Source organism: Dendrobates tinctorius, unplaced genomic scaffold, assembly GCF_039654945.1.
Source record: "Dendrobates tinctorius isolate UK_male_01 unplaced genomic scaffold, ASM3965494v1 ptg000307l, whole genome shotgun sequence".
Classification (NCBI taxonomy): domain Eukaryota; kingdom Metazoa; phylum Chordata; class Amphibia; order Anura; family Dendrobatidae; genus Dendrobates; species Dendrobates tinctorius.
In genome coordinates, this window is record NW_027361974.1 from 1,312,222 (window position 1) to 1,318,221 (window position 6,000).

The following is a 6,000-nucleotide window of genomic DNA, read 5'->3' on the forward strand; positions in this document are numbered from 1 at the left end:
ATATCCATGGTATCGCTGAAAACGTCATCTTGTCCCGCAAAAAACGAGCCGCCACACAGCATCATCAGCGAAAAAATAAAATAGTTATAGCTCGCAGAATAAAGCGATGCAAAAATAATTATTTTTTATATAAAATAGTTTTCATTGCATAAAACCGACAAAACATAAAAAAACGACCTAAATGAGGTATCGCTGTAACCGTACCGACCCGAAGAATAAAACCGCCTTATCAATTTTACTGCCCGCGGAACGGTGTAAACGCACTCCCCCAAAAGAAATTCATGAAACGCTGGTTTTTGTTCATTCTGCGTCCCAAAAATCGGAATAAAAAGTGATCAAAAAATGTCACGTGCCCCAAAATGGTAGCAATAAAAACATCAACTCGTCCCGCAAAAAATAAGACCTCACTTGACTCGGTGGGTCAAAATACGGAAAAATTATAGCTCTCAATATGTGGTGATGCAAAAACTATTTTTACAATAAAAAGCGTCTTTTAGCGTGTGACAGCTGCCAAACATAAAAACCCACATAAATAGTAAATCAAACCCCCCGTTATCACCCCCTTAGTTAGGGAAAAATAATAAAATTAAAAGAAAATGTATTTATTTCCATTTTCCCATTAGGGTTAGGGGTGTGTTGGGGTTAGGGTTGGAGTTATAATTGGGGGGTTTCCACTGTTTGGGCACATCAGGGGCTCTCCAAACGTGACATGGTGTCTGATCTCAATTCCAGCCAGTTCTGAGTTGAAAAAGTCAAATGGTGCTCCTTCCCTTCCAAGCTCTGCCATGCGCCCAAACAGTGTTTCTCGTTCGCCTTATTGGGGGACACAGAGACCATGGGTGTATGCTGCTGCCACTAGGAGGCTGACACTATGCACAAAAAAAGGTTAGCTCCTCCTCCGCAGTGTACACCCCACCGACCGGCAGGAAGTTCCTCAGTTTAGCTTAGTGTCAGTAGGAAGTGGACACGGGTCTTTTATTAGACCCCTATCTACCTCGTCGTGCATCGTTCCTTTACAGGTTTCGGAGGGATACGGAGTGAACAGTCACATCCGTACTCCCACAAAGAGACTATGAGTACGGCGTGTACTGCCACCCCGTATCCTCATAGGTCTCCGCGGCAGGACCAGGAGCCTCGCACAGGTGCGTGCCAGCTTCACGGACGGTCCTTGCCCCCCGCCTCCCACCATCTCGCCTACCAGAGTCTGAAGGTTGGACGAGGCGTGGATTCCATAAAGACGACAGACAGCGTGGGATTCTCAGGTACCTTTATTGTGGCCCCCGGCCTGGGTGAGTATGCGGTCTAGCGGTCCCCCGGCGTTTTCATCCTAAGGCGGTCGCCAGGGGACCACGGTAGGGCCTGCGCGCCCGCTTCTCCCCACGGTCGCCGCATCCATGAAGGCCCCTGTTCTTTCGGGCCTTGTTCTGCACCACCCAACCCCCCGCCCTTCATCACGGCAGGGGTAAACAGGGGTTGGGCTGTGGGAAGCAGGGACGCGGCCCGGGGTTGCGGCCCGGTGTTGCGGCGCGTTTTCCGCGCCGACCCCTTGCTGACAGGCGGCCGGCGCTATTAATTTAGGACCCGGCTTCATCTCGGGCCTACCGCTGCGTCGCGGCCACGCCCCCTGCCCCTTTCTTCTAAGCGGGCTTCTCTCCCGCCCGTCCTAGGCCTTCCCAGCCCCCTTGCCTCACACCAGCCTGCTATTGGACAGCGGGCGGTGCTAAGGGGATCTCTGCAGCGAGCTCCGCCCTTCTCCCTCTGGCAGCGCGCCCTTTCCTTGGTGGTCGCCATCTTTCAGCCTGCCAGCCGGACCTCATTCCCTGCCGGATTTCGGTCGCTGGGCCTTTTTTCAGCCAGATTGGCCTGGCCTCATGCTGCAGCCAGATCAGAGAGCGTCGCCCTTGGGGACACCGGACCGTGAGTAGCTCTGCACCTGCAGACTGACACCCTTCTCTGCCTTCTGTCCCCAAACCGGCCGGCACTGCCTCTCTTTTCACTATGTCCAACGCTAAGTCTGATCGTACCCGCTCTGCGTCCAGCCCGACGCCGCTCAGGAGCCATCCATAGCCCCAGGGGCGAGTGAGCCCCCCATGCCGGGTTGGGCCTCCTCTCAATCACAGTCAGTGGCAGACCTCATCAAGGTGTCTCAGTCCCTAGTAGCCGTTCTGGACAAGTTGTCCTTGGGAGCTTCGGCGGGACCCAGCACGTCTCAGGACGTCCCATCTGAGCCAGCCAGCGGCAGTCGCAAGAGGCCCAGGCAGGACCTCCAGGCGGAGTCCTCCCCTCGTCCTACCTCACCCCATGGTCCCCAGCAGTCTCCCTCTCGGGCCTCCTCCCCCGAGTCAGGCGAAGCGCTTTTGGAATCGGAAGGGGTCTTAGAGCTGGATTCGGACCAGGATGCGAACATGAAGGTTACGGTGCAAAACCTCATTGCCGCGATTCACCATACCTTTGACATCGCTGACGCCCCTGCGAAATCCTCAGATCAGGAGGTTTCGTCCAGACGGGCGGAAACACCATCCAGGGTGTTTCCCTTCCATTCTGAGTTTGGAAAGATTTTTACAAAGGAGAGAGAAGATCCGACCAGACGCTTTCAAAGAGGAAAGCGTCTCGGCGTGCTGTACCCGTTTGCTAAAGAGCTCACGGACAACTGGGCCGCTTCTCCCTCGGTGGACCCTCCCGTGTCCAGACTTTCTAATAATACGGTCCTTCCGCTGTCAGGTGTGGCGTCGCTAAAAGATTCTAATGATAGGATCATAGAATCTCTAGCAAAATCTGCCTTCGAAGCGGCATCAGCAGCGGTATGTCCAGTCTTTGTTTCTTCTTGGGCAGCAAAGGCCATATCCACTTGGGCAGATGACCTTCGGCAGGGCATTCTGGATAAGGCACGACCAGAGCATTTGGCCGATCTCGCCAATCAGATTTCCCATGCGGGGGATTATCTGCTTTCTGCCTCCTTGGATGCCGCATCTTGCGCAGTTCAGGCGTCAAGTAACATCGTGGCAATCCGACGTACAATTTGGCTCAAGGCCTGGCAGGCGGACTTGTCCTCTAAAAAGTCTCTGACCAATCTGCCTTTTCAGGGAGTGCGTCTCTTCGGATCACAATTGGATCAGATTATTAAGGACGCTACCGGAGGTACGAGTTCTCTTCTCCCCTCCAAGCCTCGCAGACCTCCTCCAAGGCGTCAGTTTCGTCCCTTTCGGACTTTCCGCCGTTTCAATACGGCGGAAAACCCTTCCAACCAGCAAAGGCCACAGGCACGTCGGGAAAGAAAGAAGGTTTCCTTCAGGCCCACTCCGTCCTGGCGGTCCCACTCTTCCCAGGGAAGACCGTCCAGATCTAGATCTGGACGGTCTACGTCCGCATGACTACCATCGGTCTCCCGTGGGTCCCTTCCAATTGGGAGGTCGACTTCTCTTCTTCAGCGACGTCTGGCTCGCCTCAGTAGAGGACGCTTGGGTCAGAGAGGTATCAACAGGATACAAAATAGAGTTCATTTCTCTTCCACGGGATCGTTTCTTACAATCCCGTCCGCCGAGGGATCCGGCCTTGGTCCCGGGGTTCGGTTCGGCCATCGCCTCGCTTCTCAGTTCCGGGGTGATTGTGCCCGTTCCCGAATCGGAACGCTTCACAGGGTTTTATTCAAACCTGTTTGTGGTGCCGAAAAAGGACGGGACAGTTCGACCCATCTTGGATCTCAAGTTACTCAACAAGAGAGTTCGCCTTCGCCACTTCTGGATGGAGTCAGTTCGCTCGGTAATTGCTTCCATGGAGGAGCAGGAATTCATGGGTTCCATAGACATCCAAGATGCCTATCTACATGTGCCCATATTTCCCGGACATCAGAAGTTCCTGCAGTTTGCGATTCTTCACGAACATTACCAGTTAGTCGCGCTTCCTTTTGGGCTCGCCACCGCTCCCAGAGTCTTCACGAAGATTATGGCGGCGTTGATGGCCTTGTTGAGGATCAGAGGTCTCGTTCTTTTTCCGTACCTCGACGATATCCTGATCAAGGCCCCCCTTCCTTTCAACAGGCCTGCCTAAGTGTGGCGATCGTTCTAGACACCCTGGCCAGTTTTGGGTGGATCGTCAACCGGGAAAAGTCCTGTCTGGTCCTTAACGCCTTGTGTTTCTGGGCCTTCTGTTCGACACTCGTCGGTCAAGGGTATTTCTCCCACAAGACAAGATTCTTTCCCTGCAGCAGGGCGTGCGATCATTACAGATCACACGATTTCCATCCCTCAGGACAGCCATGAGGGTCCTGGGGAAGATGGTGGCGGCGATAGAGGCAGTTCCCTTTGCCCAATTTCACGCCAGGCCACTCCAGCAGGCCATTTTGTCCAGGTGGAACAGGTCGGCTCTGTCTCTGGATCGTCCGATTCGCCTTTCCTGCCGGATCAGGCGGTCTGTCAACTGGTGGTTGACGTCTCCCCTCATTCTCTTGGGGCGGTCTTTTCTTCCCGTTCACTGGCAGATTGTCACTACGGACGACAGCCTCATCGGCTGGGGTGCAGTGTTCCGCAATCACACTGTTCAGGGTCGATGGTCGACTCAGTAATCAGCTCTGCAGATCAATGTCCTAGAGATACGGGCGATCCATCTAGCTCTCGTCCACTGGGAAAGGCGCCTCAAGGGCCTGCCTGTCAGGATTCAGACAGACAATGCCACAGCGGTGGCGTATATCAACCGCCAAGGGGGGACACGGAGTGTCTCAGCCCTGGCGGAAGTGTCCAGAATTCTTCAATGGGCAGAGACCTTTGTTCCATCGGTTTCCGCGGTTCACATTTCCGGCGTGGACAACTGGGCCGCCGATTTCCTCAGCCGCGAGGGTCTCGCGGCAGGGGAATGGTCCCTACATCCGGAGGTGTTTCATCTGCTCTGCCGTCGGTGGGGAACCCCGGATGTAGACCGCATGGCATCTCGCCTCAACAGGAAAGTCCCACAATTCGTGTACATGTCTCGGGACCCTCTGGCAGTGGGCGCCGACGCTCTGGCCGTCCCTTGGTCACAGTTCGTGCTCCCCTACCTGTTCCCTCCTCTGTCTCTTCTTCCCAAGTTGTTGAAGAAAATCAAAGCAGAGGGGATTCCAGTCATCCTCATCGCCCCGAATTGGCCCAGAAGGTCTTGATTCGCAGACATTGTCAACCTTCTCGCGGACGCCCCCTGGAAGCTTCCCGACGGGCAGATCTGCTGTCTCAAGGCCCGATTTGCCACTCCAATTCTCGGTCGCTCAATTTAACGGCGTGGCTGCTGAGACCGAGATTTTGAGACGGGCAGGATTCTCTGATCGGGTAATTCATACCATGATCCGCGCCAGAAAGCCTCCTCCTTCGAAGATCTATTACCGTACTTGGAAAGCCTATTTCTCCTGGTGTGAGGCCAATGACATCGCGCCCTTGGTTTTTTCACTCCCTTCTATTCTGGCGTTTCTTCAGGCAGGGCTGGATGCGGGGCTTGCTCTCAGTTCCTTGAAGGGTCAAGTTTCGGCACTGTCCATTTTATTTCAGAAAACGCTGGCCTCCCGGCCTTAGGTCAAAACCTTCCTCCAGGGTGTGGCTCACACGGTTCCTCCGTACCGAGCTCCCGTGGATCCTTGGGATCTTAATTTGGTTCTTCAGGTTCTGCAGGGTCCTCCTTTTGAACCTCTCAGGGACGTTTCCCTTTCCCTCCTTTCTTGGAAAGTGGCCTTTTTGGTGGCCATTACCTCCATCCGGCGCGTGTTGGAATTAGCGGTACTTTCTTGCCGCTCTCCTTTTTTGGTCCTTCATCAGGACAAGGTAGTTCTGCGGCCTCCGCCCTCTTTTCTTCCGAAGATGATATCTTCGTTTCACCTCAATGAGGACATTGTTCTGCCATCCTTCTGCCCAAGCCCAGCTCACCCTCGGGAGCGGTCTTTGGACAAGCTGGACCTAGTCAGGGCATTGAGAGTCTATCTAGCCCGGACGACTTCCTTGCGGAAGTCAGACTCTCTGTTCATCACCCAGCCTCAAAGGCCAC